Source organism: Falco peregrinus, chromosome 2 (assembly GCF_023634155.1).
Source record: "Falco peregrinus isolate bFalPer1 chromosome 2, bFalPer1.pri, whole genome shotgun sequence".
NCBI classification, from domain to species: domain Eukaryota; kingdom Metazoa; phylum Chordata; class Aves; order Falconiformes; family Falconidae; genus Falco; species Falco peregrinus.
Window position 1 is genome coordinate 22,609,164 of NC_073722.1, and position 20,468 is coordinate 22,629,631.

The 20,468-nt window shown below is 38.0% G+C and overlaps 1 protein-coding gene and 1 long non-coding RNA gene across 14 annotated transcripts in view; both read left to right on the forward strand.

Moving 5' to 3' along the window:
* CAMK2D (calcium/calmodulin dependent protein kinase II delta) overlaps window positions 1–20,468 on the forward strand; it is a 209,037-nt gene that overhangs the window by 38,720 nt on the left and 149,849 nt on the right. The window lies entirely within an intron of this gene.
* On the forward strand, window positions 6,722–12,409 carry LOC129783833 (uncharacterized). Its single transcript, XR_008745812.1, has 2 exons — window positions 6,722–10,626; window positions 11,822–12,409. It is a non-coding gene; the product is annotated as an uncharacterized LOC129783833 (long non-coding RNA).

Below are 20,468 nucleotides of genomic sequence, written 5' to 3' on the forward strand. Positions count from 1 at the left end.
CAGTGCTGGCAGTATATACATCAACGTACTATCAGCCTGTATCTCAGACATGAGAGTCATTAACACTGTTCGTGTGCCGGCAACCCACAAAATTTAAGATATGTCAGTGTTAGGAAAAGGTTCTCCCCTCCCACCCCCCTTCAATAATTCAGCTAGCTCTCTTGAGCCATACATTGCAGTACAAAAGACAGAGCAGGTAATTTCCCTCTCTCTTCAGCCTAGTGTGTTTCTGTTACTTGAAACAAAGCATGACTGAGTTTCAGTGCTTCAGCTGGCTTGCTGAACTTCAGCTACGGCTCGCCTGTGTAAGGGCTGGAAGCGTAATTGTGGGCATGGAACAGAAAGTCTAACTGCCAGCTTGTGTTCCTGTACGTTACTTTTTGTGTTTAGGTATTCACAACATCCCCATGCCTTTTGTGTTTTTTGTGGTTTTTATTTTGTTCTGTTTTAAACATTAAGGAGGAAGCGTTCATGGATTGGGATTTTAATTGCTTTATTACTTAATTCTCCAGTAGCACAGAACACTAATTTAAAATAGCGGAACACTAGTTTGTTTTTAAAGGCAAGACTGTCTCTCTGCGCACATGGGCTTGTAAAAGAAGCCTCTATTCATGTGGGAATTTTTTTCCTTCTTTTAAGTCTTCTTTGATAATATTATAGATTTAAAGGTTGGGTTAGTTTTTTATTCTCAGTAGGAATCTTTTTTTTTTTGTGTATTTCTGCTGATGATGACTGGATATATTTATTTCTTCAAAGGCCAAGACAATAACATTGTGTTGTCATTTTTTTCTTAGTGGTTAGTGCACACTGAAGAAACTTCTAAGTGTAACTTCATTTTAGCAGCCATGTGACAATCTTACGTCACAGTGGCACCGGCTTTGGTTGTAGCTTTATCCACAAGGTTGTATAAAGAGACAAAACCAAGGAATCTTTTGTAAGAGAAAAATCTTCCTGTAGCATGTTGTCTTATTCCTGTATGCCTGATAGTTGTACAGGTCACCAAATTTCACCGGTATCTTTGGACTGCATTTTAAAAAGAAAAGTAGCAATTGAGGAAATTCTCAAGTGAGTTAAAGCAGAAATAAAACCAATCAAGATAAATGAACAAAGTGTTGCTTCAAAACTTCCAATTAAAAATAAAAGGCAACAGAAGGGTTTTTACAAACCCTGTGGGAGGAAAAAGTGAAAGCAAGCCATGTTCAATAAATCTTTTAGGCTAGCCTAAAATACATGGAAGCAGTTTACTTTGCGTATGTGCTGCTTTTTACATTACACTACTGCTGCTTCAATTGATTCTTTAAAAAAAAAAAAAAAAAAAGGCAGCAGCTTCATTACTGGCTGCCTGTAACTGGGTCCCTTAAGGAGAGAGGCAACAAAATAGATGATTTTTGGTATCTCTCTGTGTTATGTATGTGTGCTACCTCTGGAGCCAGTTTGTGATGCTGAACAGCCTTTTGGCAGCACAGATATTGATATTGTTATGGTAAAAGCCAGATTGTAGGATGCTTGAGTGAATTTTAATTAGATGGGAAACAACTACAGGAGCCAAGTTTCTGTAGCATGACTCATAATTTGCTTGCCATGGACCAGTTCCATCAGTGATATTCTCCCAGAGTAATGACTACAGTGTCTGGCCCTCTGCCAAGGAAGGGTGCAAGGATCTGGCTTTGTGTGTTTACTGAGGGGCCTATTGGCTCTTTTCTGAGTAAGAGCTCCTCTAAAACTCTTACAGTTTTAAAATATCTGCCTTTTGAAGAGTGTTTGTCCCTGTTCAGGACTAAACTCGGGAATGTACAGATACCAGTGGACATTGTTGTGGAAGAGATAATTGTGCTACTAATATTTCCAGTGGTAATCAAGATTTTGGTGCTCTGTCATACCTCCATGCCACAGTTGGATTCTTAGTGTTTACCTTACGTAGCACAAGTTTTACGTGCAGTGTTACACATGTGAGAGCTGGGTGGATGAAGACTGGAGACAACTGTGTTCATACATGATGCGTAATAACCTTGCACACAGTTTAGCAATAATACAGGTTGTGAGTCAGACTTCAAGAATGTGGAAGTTAGGCAATTCAGAGTAATGTTTTCCATGGCACTATCGCTCAATCCTGCTGCATAGCGTAACGGAGTTTGTTGTATTCATTATGTAGAAGTGAAAAGGTGGTGCAAGGAGTCTGTTTAGGATGTGCAAACTGTGAAAGCTGCTTTAGCCCTATTGTGTTTTAAAGTTACCTCTAACTTGAAGTGTATCTGGGCTAGACTGATGGTACACAACATACTAGCGCTTCCTCAGTGTAATACTTTATTATCATCGGTACATTCATTTAAGTGAACATTTGGAGTGAAGATGGAAACAGAGACCTCCCTTTTTAAAAGGAAATTTTCTGCTTCTTTGCAGACTTGATATTCCCCTGCAAAAAAGGGAGCAGATTGCAGAGGAAAATCTGGTCGGCTGTATTTGTGGTAGATGGTCTTGCATGTTGTATTCAGTAGGTGCAACAGTAAGTACCAGAAATCAGTATCTGTCCACACCTCGTCTGGGGAGGTGAAGGTTTTTCTGCTATCAGCCTAATCCTGGTCTCCTTGACAGCAAGATTCTTGCCATGATGGGCATCCTATTTAGCTACCACATAGCTTGCTTTTGCATGTAGCTACCCAAGCAATCAGAAAATGGTATGATGTGTAAAGGTGTGGAGTGGTTACAATTAAATTGGGAATCTGAGCAGGAAGTTCATGGCAGATTATTAAGGGTGTTATTAATAAAATAAAAATTACCGAAGCAGTAAACTTCTTTGCCTTCTTAACATGGGAAACATCTACTAGGTTGCACAAATGGAATCTTGATATACCAGGAGGTAAAAGGGCTTTAGGAATGTATGTGCTCTTAATTAGTTCCTGTGGTGGCATTAAATGGATAGTTGTCTTTTGAAATGGGTGAAGAGCTTGGTTTAATATCAATCCAGACTTTGGAACCCTCTCCGGGAAATGTTTACAATTGGTCATTCAAAGAATGAGGATCATGATCTCCATTTGTATTTGAACCTTGTCTTTGAAGACACGGAAGCCAAATGTTCATAACAATCAGTTGGTGTGGGATACCCAGCATTTAGGCTTTCTTCATGCTGAAGGCTCACAGAATCATAGGATGGCTGAGGTTGGAAGGTACTTCTGGAGGTCATCTGATCCAATGTCCCTGTTCAAGCAGGGCCACCTTACAGCAGGCTGCCCAAGGCTGTGTCCAGATGACATCTGAATAGCTCCAGAGATGGAGCCTCCACAACCTTGCTGGACAACCTGTACCGGGTCTTGGTCACCCTCACACTAAAAGTGTTTTCTGATGTTCAGAGGGAATGTCCTGCAGATCAACATTCTTGTCTAACTTGGTGTCACCTGCAAACACCTCTTCATCCAGACCATTGAGAAGGATACTAAATGGGACTGGCCCCAATACTGCATCCTGGGGAATACTTGTGACTAGCTGCCAGCTGGATGTAACTCCATTCACTGCCACTCTTTGGGCTCAGCCGTCCAGCCATTTTTTTTTCCCAGCATAGAGTACACCCGTCTAGGCCATGAGCGGCCAGTTTCTCTAGGAGAATGCCGTGGAAAATTGTGTCAGAGGCTTAACTAATGTCTAGGTAGACAACTTGCACAGCCTTTCCCTCATCCACTAGGTTGGTCACCTTCTCATAGAAGATCAGGTTCGTCAAGCAGGACCTGCCTTTCATAAACACATGCTGAATGGGCCTGATTGCCTGGTTGTCCTGTGTGTCCCATGTGATGGCACTCAAGATGATCTGCTTCATAACCTTGCCCAGCACCGAGGTCAGACTGACAGGCCTGTACTTCCCTGGATCCTCCTTCTGGCCTTTCTTGTAGGTGGATGTCGCTTCCCTCATAGAAGAAGTGATCCAGTGCCTTCATCATCTTTGTGGCCCTTCACTGGACTCTTGCTGAAGGCTGCTTAGCTCTCCTTTGCTGAGGAGCCCACAACTGGACACAGCAGTCCAGGTGTGGCCTCACAAGTGCAGAGTAGAAAGGAGAGTCTGTTAATTGAAGGCTTTATTGTATAAGCTAACTTCCTATCACAGACTGGTTCTCTCAAAGGGCAGTATAAAAAATACTGCCACAGGTTTCTCTGTCCTCAAAACTGGAATACGTCCAGCTGTGTTACAGGCAGTGGAAGGCACTAAAATACAGATTTGGTTTCGAAAGCAGTGAGCTGTATTGGGAAGAAGCAGAAATTGCTGAGGTTTGCTTTTATGCATTATCAGTGTGCTTTCTGTGTCAGTTCTCATGGATGTCAGAAGAAGGGGAAGTGCTGTTGTCCTTTTTGTATGCTGAACTCACAAAGCCTTTGCATCTCCCAGAGACTCATACTGGCTGTGAGCTCTTGGAATTAGCTGAAAGGGCTGTGGGCAAATAGTATACGAGTAATGAATTTCTGTTTTATAAACTTGGTATAACAGTGGTACTATTTCCCCAGTGGTTTGCCAGCAATTTAATTAGAAGTGGCAGTTTTAATTAAGTAACAAAACTGGAAGCTGGGTTATTTCCCACCTCCAGTTCCCTTACCTCAGTTTTAGAAGAGAAAGGCTTTTTTCTACAGTAGGTTCAGTTAGTGGAAAACTATATATGGTAAGTAGAATATTCAGCTGTACCATGGAAACCACATTAAATTTGGCTCTTTAATAATAGAGGTACATAACATTCATAATTTAAAGTATTTCCGCTGAATAACTTCTTCAGCAGATCATAGAAAAAACAATGACAATACCAGAGGTTGATACTTAAAGGGAATGGGAATTGAATAAAACACCAGTTTTTCTTGTTGGAAATGATCTCTATGTAGTGAAGAGTTTTTCTGCTGAGTAAATTGAAATCTTTCCATTTTATTGTCAGTGTTCAGGTGTAGTTTGGGCAGTGTTTTTTGGGGAGGGTTGTTGAGTGTTTGCTTTTTTTACCAGAGCCCTGTGCTGTGATTCTGTTCAAAACCATACCTGTATCAGTGATCAAGGTTTGGCAATAGAACACCTGGCACATACCATCTCTAATCAGAATAATAAAATTCCTGACTTAAAGTGACAGCGTGAATATACTGAACAAATCATGTTGCTGTAAATATATTTAGAGAAAATAGGTATATAAGAACAATCAGGCTAATTAAATTCAATAATTTCCTAATTATATTTATTACTTGTTGTCTTTTCTAATATCAGTACAATACTATGCAATGATTACCATGTAGATATTCCTGTTTTATCTTGTCAGACAGCTAATATCAATGATATTCCAGTTTTACCCTTTCAGATAGTGTAATATTCCAGAGAGTCCAAATGCTGGCACAGTGACTAGTATTAGCTGTCTTCCCTGGGGCCTTTATTTACAGAAACAAGGGATAAACATTATCTAGAATGGCCTGTTGACTGGGTTTGTTTTATCCCTGAAAGCTGTTGTGGTTTTAAAAGGTTGATCATATCTCTAATACTAAACATGTACCAGGGATGAACTTGACACCCATGAGAAACTGAAATGCATCCTGTTATTTTACATAGTGGGATTATTGGGTTTTTTTCCTTTTGACAGCTTTTCCTCACAGTTCCCTTTCTCTCTTGTGCTCCCTGTAGTCTAGGATCTTCTTATTTTCCCAAGGCAGAGAATTCTTTACCCTGTTTGTTTTGCCAACAGAGAGATAACCCAGTTCATAGTGTTTCCTAAGAAGCTCAGTAGCTAGGGAAAAGGCTGGCAGCTTGGGAATTAACACTACATGTGCAAATACCCAAGTGTTAGTTGCCTTAATAGTGGGGAAAAAGCTTAAATCCCTTTAGGCAGTTTTCATGCAACTACTGACCATTAAAGAGGATAGCTTGCCTCATGGGACTTTGGGCTTGCAGCACTAGCTGGCTTAATCTGGTGCAGGATTTCTATATACTGCCAGTTCTTTTGATTATCTTCTGGACATAATGTATGGCACAGAGTGCAGAAGCTAATGAAAGCACACGTTTAAGGAAGAAATCTTGTTTACACAATAAACCCCAGAAATTTGTCAGCAAAGTTTAAATATCTGGTAATGCTTGCTTTTACTTTCAATTTGTGGGTGTTTTAAAAATTCCTGCCATTCTATTAATACCAAAAAATCAGAGACAGAACTCTCCAATTCTTGGTTTGGAGTTTGAGAAAGCAGGCATTCCTTATTTTCAGCACCAGATGCACAGGAGATAAATTCTGCCCAATGTGCATACCGACTTTGTTCACTGTTTATCTTTATACAGCCAATCTATATAAATTAATGAAATTTCTGAGAAATTATTAGCATATTCATTAAGTTCCAAAACTACTTATATCTACACTCTTACTATGCATGTGTGGCCTGATGAGTAGGGGGTCCTCTGGTGGTAGTTTGTGACATCTTCATCCTCTTCTTCATCATCTTCCTCTTCTTACCCTTCTCATGGCCTTCTCTTCTTCTGGCTCTGTTTCAGCACTCTTGGCTCATGTCTTGGCTTCCGACTGGTTCTTATCTACTTAGTAGCTAAACTACATAATGCAGTGTTGTACTGCTCAGCAATGCCATGGATACATTAGTTGCAACATTTACAGTTAAGCACACTGGTAAAATGCCTCCGGTATCACTATCCTCACCTTAATTTAAAAAAAGAAAAGCATCAGACTTACTTGCCTAAGAGCATATTCATTCACCGTCTGTAAAAAGAGTGAAATGATGGCAGCTGTTGAATCGGGCAAGGTTAGGTGTGAATATCTTACTGAAATAAAACAAATTAGGAATGAGGAAGCAAAACACTTGGAGGATTTAGGCATTTATCCTTTGTTTTGGGTATTAGAGGCTTTTGTGTTTTCATGGTTCAGTCAGTTACAGTGGGTGGGTTTGCATTGGTGTTAGAAAATAAAACTGAAAGAATATCAGATGTATTCAAACTCTGGGACAGAAGTCTAGGTTATTACAAATTAGACCACTAACCTTCAAAAAAGGATTCACCAGTTAGTGGTGACTGAAATTACTGCGGTGGCACTTTAACAGTAATCCTCTGAGATGTATTTTTGTTATGAGAAAAGACTCCATTTGGGTACATCTTTTATGCAAGACTAATAGTTTTTTGGGATTTTTAAAAAATTGGTTTTACAAACTCTCAGTGAATTGAGTTACAAGAAAGTGATTCTAAAAATAACGTCAGTATGATCTACTTTCAAAATAAGGCCATGCTATATAGCTTGGAGATCATGGCATCAGAATTCTGGTATCAAAGATTGGTGTAATATAAAGCTTCAAATGGTTAAAACCTGTTCATGCACGTGGTATGTGAGGCGATTTGCTATTCTTATGAGCAAATACATAGCAACTTGGCAGAGCAGAAAAAATAATATAGTGGGTTAGTCATAAACCACTTCTTCGTTTTAATATAAATTAACAGAAGGCGAATAATCAAATTACAATTTAATGTGGAACTCTTTTTTGAGTTTATTGCTGTTTTAGCTTTTTGTGGGCCATGTAGAAATAAATACTTACTTTACCTGTGGCTTGCTATTTGGTAAATACTGAGGTTTAGTTATTACGATATTTTTACTAATGCAATAGTATCTTTAGTCCTATAGTACTGGCACAGCCTACTGTTATTTTCATAGAAATATTCCTGTAGGCATGTGCTTATGTATTCTTAGCCTTTCTTTTTGTTATGAAAAGCTTTGACTTTGATGTGCTTAATACATTTCCTCTGAGTCATAGTGATAGTTGCCAAACGATTGTTTCTGTTCTTTTTGGACTTGATTCTAGTTCTGCAGTTGCTTCCTCCTAGGGGGTTGAAGTCCATGAGCTTTTATTAAGATAAATGTCAGTGATTTCAAATGGATTTGCATAAAAGAAGCCCTTAGTCTCTGGTAGAATAGGTCATGTGTAATGTTTAGTTTTAAAGTAACAGTGGCTACAGGAAATAGTAGAAGTAAAAGTTGTTGACCTTTTCTGCACAATGGAATTTCTACTTTTGATTTCTCTTTTTTCCCTTTCTCTTAAATACGGAATATTCTTGCATCCATAAGCCAGCAGTGAACTGAGCAGTCTCACTGGTCATCTTCTGTTTAAAAATAAAATAAAAAAAAAAAAAAAGTTTCTCATTCCCAATTAATGCAATATCTTGTTCTAGAAATGACATCAGGGCAAAAGATGGTGATCATTGATACACTTTCTAAAAATAAACATTGCCAAAGTGAAGAACTTAGAATTCAGAAGGCTGATCTTTGCAGCAGCTTCAAAACCAGTAACTTATGTCTGTCCAAGCCAGGTAGATATCTTAGGCAGTTGTCATGATTTGGTGTCTTCAATGGAGTAATTACTCATTTATATTAAAACTAGCTAGTATCAGTTTAGTAGGTCATGATTAATTTCAAGTTAAAAAATAATCTGCTACCATAGTTCACATATTGCTGTAGGTGAGTGTTTTTTGTGTTTACAGTAAGCTGCAGTTTTTTTCTTTTTATTATTACACACTATTGTTTGATCAACAATTAGAGGGAAAATGAATATGTCTCATAGCATTATTTTAGAAATCTAGTTGCCTTCAAAATTTTAGTTGTCAAACAGAGGTGTCTTCAGAGTTTATAATGCTCTTACTGGATTTAATGGGTTGAACTATTCCTCTTTAAGAATGGAGTCTGTAGGACTGGAGTTGAGCAAGGCATTTGAGTATGTACTTAAGCCCATCCCTCTTCACTGAAGTATTTGAGGGCAAGCAGATGCTTTAGGGCTGGTTAGACTGCTGAGTCAATGCTTGAAATTCCAGGCATCTCTTATATATGATGTGTTTTTCTGAACTTACTTTCAATTCCTAAGATTTTTTTCGCTGTTTTCTGCAAACTTACTGCAACTTTCTGCAGGAAATAGGAAATGTTTTTTCAATTTCTTTAATTATAGTTTAGAGCTACTCATTCAGGAGCAGATATATAACACTAATTTTCAGCATTAGTGTTCGAAACAGGGTATTTGAAAATACATGGGTACAAGTACTCAAGGACTCAGCCTTTTGCAGACTGACTTTGTTCTGACTTGTTGGAAACATAGGACTGGAAAATAAAACCTCTGTACTGAATATAATGCAGCCATCAGATGGCTGTGTCACAAAGATCTGATATATTTGTCAAGTTCCCTTTAAAAGTAACCAGTCATTAAGCTGTCCACCGATGTTTGAAGTGTCCCTGCTGTGGGGTGAGTTGTCATTTCCATTAGCTGTATGCTCTGACTGACTTGTGCTGCATATACTTTTACTTCAGGTGTTTCTGACTGACTCAGGAAACCAACTTTGTGATTTTTATGAATACATCATATAGCTTTGACACCTATTAGCACAAGGGGGTATGTAGAAAGGCTTTCAGACAGATGCTTCCTGGAACTAAAGTTCCAGTGCACTTTTCATTTTCAGCAGCATTTTGTAATGAAAAATTATTTCAGTATTAGTTTCAGAAGCTCAATGTATGGTTAAGTTCAGAGTTTTCTTCTGGTTACTGCCCTCTAATCTCATTCTCTACAGCTGTCAGATTGTACAGTGCGAAAAGGTTGTAAGCACCCTGAAACTCCAATTGCTGAATTGTTTTCCTCTGTAAAATCTGAAAAATAGAAGCTACGTTTTGGCTGAAACGTGTTGTGCTAAAGCAGTCTCAGTGCTTTTGGTCCGCTTACTTTAATTCCTGCTGAGAGTAAGTGGAGTAAGCTTGCGTGTTCTGGAATATAACTTGCCGTGTTTAATGTCTGAACTATTTAAAAATGAATCATGACTGAGAAGCCAAAAAAAAATTAAACAAACCAGCAGAAAATAGAAGATAGGAGAAAATGAGGAATACTGTATGCATGCAGATATTTATCAGCAGAAATTAAAAAAAAAATAGAGGTGGAGGGCATACAGTCTAAAATTGAGAACCAAAAATTAATACAGGGCAGTGAAGTAGAACAAGAGTTCCCAATATGCAAGATGAAGGGCGTCCATTTGTTTAGAGATGGAAGGAGAAGATGCAGAGAACAAAGGGCTACAAGGACAAAATGTGAAAAACTTTCAAAACCTAGTATATTAATGTCATGCAAAAAGTGACAAATCAATTAAGGGACTTCAGGAAAGTCACCTGGAAGAAGTGGTGGGGAGCAGATGATTTGAGGTGCCAGGTGAGAGAAAATTCTGGGAGGCTGCACTGTGTGATGGGTGTGAACTGCAACAACGTTCTAGCCAGAAGTGGGAAATGGACTAGGGCAATAGGGAACAGAAGTGGCCAGTCTCAAAAGAAGCAGTGTTGTTCTGCTTTTAAATATGCTCAGGTTTTGCACGTAGAGTTGTTGCCAAAAACAAATCATGGGTCAAAAAGAGGAAGGATTGAAGAAGATCTGGCTGACTAGCTGTTGTGAGAGTTTGCAAGTTTTAATCACAAAGGAGAATATGCTGCTGTAGAGACACAAAGAGGTAGTATAGAGAAGGTTCAGGATGAAAAGTGCACTCAGGTTTTCCTGTTAAGGCAAATTAAGCCTTGTGTGAAGATATATTGGGAAGGTGGTACAAGATGCAGCACTGGACAAAAGATTAGAATAGAAGATGTGATATAGAGGAGAGATGGTGGGACACACCGTAAACAGGTAAATACCAGGTGAGGATTGGTTGGCAAACAGTTGTAGGTGACCAGGTGATCAAACTTGCACTTACTGGTTCTCAGGGCCTTTCTGTTTATATTGGCACTGAAACGCTTTACAGCATGTTACTCAATTTTAGTAGCTGTACTGTTTATATAATATCTAATAAATACATATAATGACTATACATAATAGTGCATAAATTTTTACATAATGCATAAAGCATAATATTTTTTGAAGTGGAGATTTATTCCCTTTTAACTGATGAGGTTGTTTTAACCCAGAAATAGGCAAAATGCATATAAAAAACAACTACTTTTTGTTCTTTAGGGACTGTTCGAAGTTGTTTTCACCTGTGCCAGTGTGGCTTGCTGTGGCAATGCAGCAGTTTCAGACCTTTACTAATGCTGATCTTGTTTTTCTGTCACTTCTCTCAAAAGAGCAGAATGAGTGAATTGCCAGCTGGCTGTTTGAAACCACAGCAAACTAAAGTATAAAAGGTTGTGTGTGGGGGTGTGTGTGTGTGAATTTTAGGTTTTATTAGCTTGAACTCTGCACCGTGTGAATGTGTGCTTTGAAGGTTCCCAGTGCTTGAGTAAAATCTAGTCTGGCTTCTTATAATCATTTTGTTGGTCTATTCTGTCCCTTTTGGACATCATTAAAGAAAAAACATTAGAAAAAAAGTTGTCTTCGTGGCTCAGTGTTTTGCTATTAATGTCACACATTCTTTTCACTCTTTTTGTCACATCACATTAATCATGTGCTTCTCAATTTCAGTAGCAGTGCTAGAAACAGAAAAAAACAGGAAAAATCTGTGGGGTTTTTTTTAGTCATAGTTGTCATAGAAATCAGGGCTAAAGTGTCTTGATGAAGTGGCCTGCAGACACTTGTACCATCTCTGACTCTGTAATCTGTGCTTTGTAGGTAGGAATAAAGTCTTTGCGTGCATTTATCAAATTTGCACACACTATGAACACTAAAATATTAGCATAGAAAGTGGGTGGGAAGTGGAAGAAAGCCCTACAGGAACATTAGCCAACTGAAAACTGCTATTGTTGGCAGCCTTCACAGCTGAGCACAAATGTGTCTTTTGTTTTCTTAATGCCCTGGGGTAGAATATGAAAACCAACAGGTGTGGGTTTTATTTGTTATTTTACGAAGCATCTTGGATTAATATATTTTGCTTTTCCTTGATTTTCAGAAGCCTGATTGAAGAGAAGTGTGTATGTGAACATAGCCACAGAAATAACTGGAGGCATACTCTGTGCCCTGATTTCTGGTCTGCTGATGCTTTTGACCAGTGGCCTAATAAAAGAATTGGCTCTGCTATTGTTGTTGCATACTCTTATCCATTATGGACCCGGGTATCCATGGAAAAGATGTCTTTATAAAAATGAACACCTGGCGTGTGCTTCTGTTAAGGAAACATTAGGAGGGGTGGGTCAGATGAGTACTCTGTGTCTGTAATTGTTTATTATAAGAATGTCCCACTTTCTTAGCTATATCTTAGCTATAAATACTAAGAAGAGAGGAACAAGTAAAGGCTGTGTTTTCAAATATTTCCCCAGGAGCAGGTACTGAATGCTAGAGCATTCATTTTGAAAAAGTGCTTTTGGCAACTGAAGGACCGTGTTCTGTAGCATTTACCTTCTGTAAGAATAATGGAGGGCATAAGTGAGGTTTATGTGTGAACATTTCTGTAGCATGAACTCAGAAATGGAAAATTTACAGGGCTCTGTGATGTACTGTTATATGAATAAATGTGTCTTATCTTATAGGCTGAAAATGACTGGGTTGCAAATTGCTAAAGGTCTATAAATGATCTTTCATAAGAACTGGCTCTGTCAGCCGTTTAGTAATGTTGTTGGTCCCCACTGTTGTGGTTTAACCCAGCAGGCACCTAAACACCACACAGCCACTCCCCTCCAGTGAGATGGGGGAGAAAGAAGGAAAAAAGTAGAATTTGTGGGTTGAGATAAAGACAGTTTTAATAGGACAGAAAAGGAGGGGAAAATAATAATCATAAAATAATTAGAATGTACAAAAAAAAATAATGCACAATGCAGTCACTCATCACTTGCTCACCAGCGCGCAGCCAGTTCCCAAGCAGCAACCTCTGGCCAGCCTTCCCCCTAGTTTATATACTGAGCATGATGTCATATGGTATGGAATATCCCTTTTGCCAGTTTGAGACAGCTGTCCTGGCTGTTTCTCATCTCAGCTTCTTTTGCCCCAAGCTTATTCACTGGTGGGGTGGTGTGAGAAGCTGAAAATTCCTTGACTTTGAGTAAACACTACTTAACATACTGATGTTTTAGTTGTTGCTATCAACTTTATTCTCATCCTAAATCCAAAATGTGGCACTGTACTGGGTAGTAGGAAGAGAATTAACTCTATCCAAGCTGAAACCAGAACACTCACTAATGACTTCAACTTACAGAAATGATTAAGAAATGGAACTCTGCTGTTTCCAAAGCCTTAATACTTCCTCAGAGAGAGATTAAAAAATGTATTTGATGCAGTTAGAGTGTGTGTAAACAGCATTTGCAGACTTAAAGCAAGTCACTGTTACAACACTGTTCATCTTGCACAATACACCCTTAAACCACAAATATTTACATTCCCTGATACCTAGAACACTTCATTGTGCTGTATGTAGTTTGTCAGAGAAGTTGACAAAATCAGGGTGGTGATGGGGGAAGCTGTATTGCTCAGTTAACCTGTGGGTCTTCCCCACTGAGTTACAAAGATTTGGTTTGCATAACCGCCCCGGAAAAACATGTAGAAAAAAATATGATTGCTGTTTCAGGTCACCCAGGGATCACATTTGACATTTTGGTAGTACTGAAAAGTAAGCTTTCTTGGATGCTCTGTTTTTTTGGCCTGGAATCTGCGCACATGGAAGGGTTTATCATAGTCTTAATGTTTCAATTTTATGTATTTTTACTACACACAGCACATTTATTTCTCAAGGGAGTTCTTGATTAACTTCATCTGTGCCACTGCATTGTAGCAACATCATCCACAGACTGGTTCCAACCAGTCTTTTTTGTTCCTCAGAAGTGAGAAGGGAAAGTTTATTTGGACAACTTATGTTCCTGTCAGGAATTGTGGTCTGCCTACTCTTCCGACGTATGGCCAGGCTCTGCCATTGCTGTGGGGCAATATTGATGCAGATCTGTCTTGTCTTGTGTGTATGCGTAGCCTTGGCACTTAGTGGGGTCAATGCAGCCTGTGAACTGGCCTCAGAACTTCTACTTTGGGAAGATACATTCTTTTGAATGATTTAGTAAAAAATAAGAATACAGGGAACCAGTGCAAAACAGGAGAGGTCCTGGCCTGAAAGTCTCTAGCAGGTTTAGATGTGCTTGTGGTCTGAGGTGAGAAAACTTGAGAGATGTGTCCTTGTTGTGTGGCTCAGAACGTATGGAAATGACTATGCACCGCGCAAGTCAGCAGGGAGAGTGTCAGCCCACTTACATGCTTTCTCGATTAAAAAAAAAGCTGGCACTCCTGTGATAGAGGAGCACAGAGAAAAGGTTTTGTTCCTCAGTGAAACATTCACAGACCTGCTAACCTGTTTCCAATTCTGAACCCTCGATCTTACAAATGTTCTGTATGTAGCGAATAAGGGGCAGATCTGACACAGGGTATAAGCAGACCTCAGGTGCCTCACACTTATGTTGTGCCCGTGAAAGTTCCCTTTCTACAGCTACCAGCCTAAATATTACCAGGTGTTTGGTATGTCTTTGCATAGCCCAGAAACTGCTAAAAGGTTGGGTGGTTAGGTGCTGCCTGGTGACTGAACTGCCTAGAAATTACATGGAGCAGGCCTTCATCTCCCAAGCAGGCTCAAAGCTCTCTGATGCTTGGGCTCGCTATCAGTTCAAAGGCTTTAAAGACCTTTGATCTTGGGGAGTAGTCTCTTCTGTCCTATTAAGATAGAAGAGCTTATTCTGGTGAGATTTTAGGTGCCCAGAGGTTACATTCTGCCATAGTAAAGTTTTAAATTCTAGTAGAAACAAAGTATGAAGAGAAGAGAGAGATTTTTAATGCATCACCATGTTTCCTTTTAATAGGAGCTTTGTTTTTCTGTGAAGGAGAGTGAGCAAAAGAAAATCTTCTTTTAGTCAAAATAATACTAATACTAAGGAGGAAGTACAGCTGTGTCCTAGCGCATCCCGTTGTCAAATTTCTGCAGTTGTCTTCTGATTTCCATGGGAGAATATAACAGGGCCAAAGTGGTCTGGGGTAGGCTTTAAGGTATGCTGCAGTGCAATCTGGTGAGCCTCTTGGGACTTAGAGCTCATTGCTTTCTCTTCATTAAGCTGTCTAAAGAAAAACATGGGAAAAGACTGAGAAGTGTTGAACTACATAGGAAGCAGCTTGTGGAGGCCATCCTCAGAAAGACTAAGCAGGCTGTGTGAGAAAGCATAGATCATCTCACACTGAATAATATCCAGTCAGTACCAGGGGAAAAAAAGAAATATACAGACCATGAAAGGGGCTAAAGATATAAAAGTTAGCAATGGGGAGATTGCCTTTACAGTTTGCTGGGGACTGCAAGCTCTAACAATAAATAGCAGGAAGAACACAAAAATTACTGCAGAATAAAGAGGCTTTGCTTTGCAGAAGTTTGTATTTTCGATACCTGTGTTGATAGGTGGTGAGCAGTAAACGTTTCTGCCGTGGTAAGCTCCATTTGGATGGTCATGCAGCCAGCACTTTTGATTAAGAATCATGACACCGTAGGAGAGAGATTTATGCTGAAGACAATAATTATATTCTTGCTTCTTTAATTATAAAATACATTATGACTTAATCCAAGGATTAGGTATAGTCTATGTATAGAAGTCTTCTTAAGAAAGTAAATTTTGATATCACTTTAACATCTTACTTATTTGCCTACCTAATAAAAACTGTATACAGACAGTAATTTTCTGATGCAGACGTCAGAAGTTGTAATATAAGATTTTGGTCTATTAGAATATTGTCATATGAATTAGGATTAGTTCTTTTCATACAGTCTGTCAGTACCCCAGATTTTAAACATCCATATTCTGTTTGTTTCAGGTTTCACAGTTTCGTTAGTATTGTAAAGGCTAAATTTTTCATGCTGTAGTGAATTAGATTTTTTTTCTTTTTTATTTTTCTTGGCTGCATCACCTGAAAGTTATTTGTAGCTTCTGCAGGGTTTTTTCCATTAATAAAACTGTATTCTCATTGCTGCCTTCTTTCTGATTGTATCTGCATTTCACAGGCAGTGATCTTTTTCCAATCTTGATAACTAACTGTTACTGTAAGAGATGTCATTGTTAGCAAATGGAGACTTGCTTTCATAAAATAATTTAGAATTTACACAGCATTCCTTCTTCTGCATTTGCTTTGCTGCTTTTTAAGCTTCTTTCTTGTATTTTTCATTTAATTTCCTTACAGCTACTCACGTAGACAGTGCAAGAGACCTTTTTATAATCAGGTATAGGTAATTAAATGAGAGCAAAGGAAGCAAGTGTATAAATGTACTTGCATGTTCCCTTTTTATTATATGTTTGGCTTTAAAGCTTGGCTTCCTTTTACTGATAATCATTTTTCCCTTTTCATACTGACAGGAAAACACAGCTTTAGGTGATTAATCATATACTGTCAAAAATGAGAGGAATTAACCTTTTGGTTTTAGTAAGTGACCTGTTACTGAATTTATTTTTTCTAGAGCTTTTCCTCTGATGCTGTTGTAGCATAGGCATTTTATGCTAGGCACTATCAAACTTTCTCAGGATTTTCTTGCCTGCTAGGTAATTCCTCTGGCTGTGCTTGTCATGACAGGGCAGTGGTGCACCTTCTTACGCTTCGGATTTTTTGGAGCTGAGTGCTCAAATTATTCCAGTTTGACCTGCCCTTTGACACTCATCTTCAGACACCAGTAATTGAAACCTGGCTGAAAACAGTGTAACAGAAATAGATATTTATGTTCAGCATTTGCAGTTGAATGTACTTGTGAATAAGCTGAGTGGAGGAAGGAAGGTACACACAGTATTTCCTAAAACACTTTAAAGAAACATGCAGGCTTTAAAGGCGAGTCATCTTCTTGGGTACCCCAGAAGGTTAAATTTGAATTTGGTTCCCTCCCCAAAAGACTTATGTACTGTGGACTTACTCAGAAGGTTTCTGGCACTTCTCTAACAATGCTAAGGATTACTTGCTTTCTTTGGAAGTGCAGCTTTCATCTTCGGGACCTTAATGTCCACTTAAATCCCTGACTCGAGGAGTACTTAATGCTCTTTCTGCTGCCTCATGGCGCAAGGTGCATGGTGTGAGGTATCTCCATTCACTTTGCGTTTCCTTTTATAACAGGTGTAACAACAACTATTCTGATATGAGCAATGGAATGGTGTAAACACAGAGAGCTCATTATATTACATAACACCAGATATCACCTAATTGGCACCAGTTGATACGCTAGCTAAGTTTCAGGTGAAAATCGGGGAGTATGATAGTGCAGTCAATAATGATGATGATGATGGTGTAACCTTCATATAGTGCAGTTTTGATTGTGGCATACAAAAATATCAGGTGTGCTTTTTTAATCAATACAATTATTGTTCTTTAAATCATACAATAACAATTTAGCCTATCTTCATAGCTCTAATATTTGTTATTTGAGTACACTGTCATGTCTATAAGTGAGAGCTGAATATTAACCCTGTCTCATGTAACATGGTGTGCTATCTTTTACTTGAACGTGTTTCTTTTCTGAATTATCCTCTTGTTTTATGCCACAGTCTGAAGCAGTCTCTGCAGACATGGCTACCTCTGACTGAATGCTGTGGGGATAAGACACACAGGGCACGTCCTTGCTTTGAGGTGTAAGTTGAAGGTGCGAGTAGCAGTTGTATTCACTGGATGCTTTTAATTGGCAGGCCTTACAATGTGAAGCTTTGTCTCTAAGAAACGGTATTAATTTATGAGGGAAATGTGTTTTTATCAGAGAAATGTACTTGCTGAAGCATCAGAGTTAGCAATATGAAGAAGCAATAGCAAGAATTGCTGTAGTTGAATAAATGAAATACATTGTTCAGTTACAGTGGCTGTCATTTTAAATTATTTCCATACACGATCATGTGCACATATCCTTTGTTTTTTTAATGCAGTTGATGCTAAAATCTCAGTGACGTCAGTGGGAGCCAAGGGTTGCCAGAATCTTACAGGTTTAGCCTTGATAAGTTGTTTTCAGATGAATGAAAGAGCTCCACCTAGTTCATGCTTTGTCATTTGAGAGTTTATTTCACCTAGTAAGTTGTGAAGTAATGTTTACTTGTCTGTTTTTTTCATCTTGTTTAATTTACTGTCCAACAGAGCAGGAGGAACATCTGTATCGTGTTCGTTGTGCACTGTATGGGTTAGTACTCTAGATTGCCTTACCCAGGTGGTATGTGCCTGCTCTGGGTGTTCAGAGTGCCCTTGGGTGTAGTGTGATAACAGTTAAACAACCAATGACAATGTTTAGTGTATGTGAGAAATTAATCATATAAGGTGTCAGTTCAGAAGCTGTGGTACAGCAAAGAAATTTCAAGTGTTTATATTAAGAGTCAGGGATGAAGTGCTTTATTGTGTCTGTGTTATTCCTGAAGAGTGGAGATAGGCATAGAAGACTGAGACACTTCTCAGGTTTCTAGCTATGCTGGCTAATCCTGTAAATACAGATCGAGGTAGTACAGAATAGCCTTTTAAAGTAGTGCTGGTAGTATACACCAGAGATAGACATCTTACGCCAAATGCCCAGTAGTCCCTTGATTATTTTTTTTTTCCCTGAGGATCTGATTGTATTTCATCTTCTAAAACAAGCTTAGTTTAGTTTGCGTTGCAGATCATCTCCCTGTGTGCTCTGTATGATATGGTAATTGGTCAACCTGTGATTAAGTTACAGCCAAAGCCAAGGGGCAGTAAGATGCTGAAACTGTGTATGTCTGTGCTTGTGTTTAACTTGCTGTAACTGAAATCTAAAATCTTAACATAAAACCTCAGTGGAAGATTTTAAGTTTATAAAGGATCTTTGAGTTCATCTTGCAATTTTTTAAAAAATATTATTTTATATTTTAAACTTCTGACATTTAAAGTCACTTTTTAAAAAATTAACAATAAAGTAAACATGGAAGAGGATTAAGCTGACATTTTCTCATGTGAGTGGTGTAGGCTTTGAGGTCTCATAGTGAATTATGGTGGTTTAGTGGGCAAGTAGTGACTAGCTCAAGACCTATACCTCTGGGCAGAAGACTGCATACTTCTTAAAAGAATATAAAAAAAAATCTGAACTGTTACGTAGAATTGATTCAATTGTTCTTATTGTTAAAGTTGAAAATACTGGTAAGTGCAAATTACAGAAAAAGTAATTAAGCTTCCTGTGTTGGGTATTTTTTTTCCCCTCCAGATTTAAAAAGTGTTTTACAAACTTGAGGTGCTGACTATGTTAAAGATGGAATTTGCTTTTTATATTTTATTTTAAATCTGTTGTTATAGTTCTTTTAAACACACATAGCTAATACTTGGACACTTTGCAGTAAGGATTGAGCCTTTTTCATTTTCTTTAGATGTCTGATGCTAAATTTCTGACTCTTGAGAGTTGTCATACATAGCAACTTCTTCTAAACTTGTTAGTTTCCTGGTATTTTCAGAACTAACTTCACCATGCAGTTATTGTGATACATGATCATTTTGATTAAGATTTAAAGCATTATATTTCAACTGTAGCATGTTTTTTACATTCCAAACAGTTGTATTTTCCAAAGTTGTTATTTTGGGAAATTTGTGATGCTTATTTGTAGTTGCATCATAGTAAATATTTTAATTTAATGTTCATGTACTTCATTTAAAGGAGTACAGTTATTGTAGAGAGAACAAACTGAATTATGTGGTATATCTATATGGGCTTCAAAAAGTCTTGGAAACTTTTAGCAAAGAATATTGTATTAAAAAATTATGCCTTCAGTGGTATGATTTCAATGAAAACTGCTAGCTTTTTATGTGTTTTATTTGTATATTTTTAAATATGCTAGTCTTACATATATTTTTTTTTTATCCCTAACAGGAAAATGTAGAGAATAACTCCCTTCTAATTAATTGATATTTAAGCATGCTTAAATTGTGTGTTACTTGTCTTCAGAAGTTACTACTCTGGCTTAATTATTTCAAACTTATTGCAGGATAGTGCCTATTTTTGTAATAAATGGATATATTTTTTCTTGTCAACATACTGTGTTAGATTTGCAATGTAGAAACCAAATACTCTGATTTCTATGAGCAAGTATATTTAGTATGTTTACTATATGTTTCGGTATTTATATTTTTAGTAATTCCACTGGTAGTTGCTGACATTTTGCATTGTGACTGTTTTTTCCCTTTATTATGGAAAGAATTGCTAGAGGAACAGAACTCCATGTGTTTGCTTTAATCTCTACTACCGAATCAGTGCCTGACTTTATCATTATTTAACTTTGGAAATCTCTTATTTTCAGAGAATGTAAAATTAAAAAATGTGCCTTTATATTTTGTTTTACAGCATATATTTCTCTATCAATGTCCTCATATTTCCTTTTTTTGTTATTACAGCATTTTAAGTGTTACTGACAGCTGTGTCCAGGATATTTTGATGTCTCCTTAACATTCATACCAAATACAATTTCTGCTGTCTTTTTATTCTTGGTGTCAGTGGTTCTCTGATTTAGATTCCCTCTTGATTCATGAAAAGGCCCTATACACACGCTGCTTGTGTTTCCTGCAAAAAAAAAGATGTCTCTGAGCAATCCGATGATGGTTACTGCTTGTTTTCGCCTTTCATGGTTTTCTTTACACTT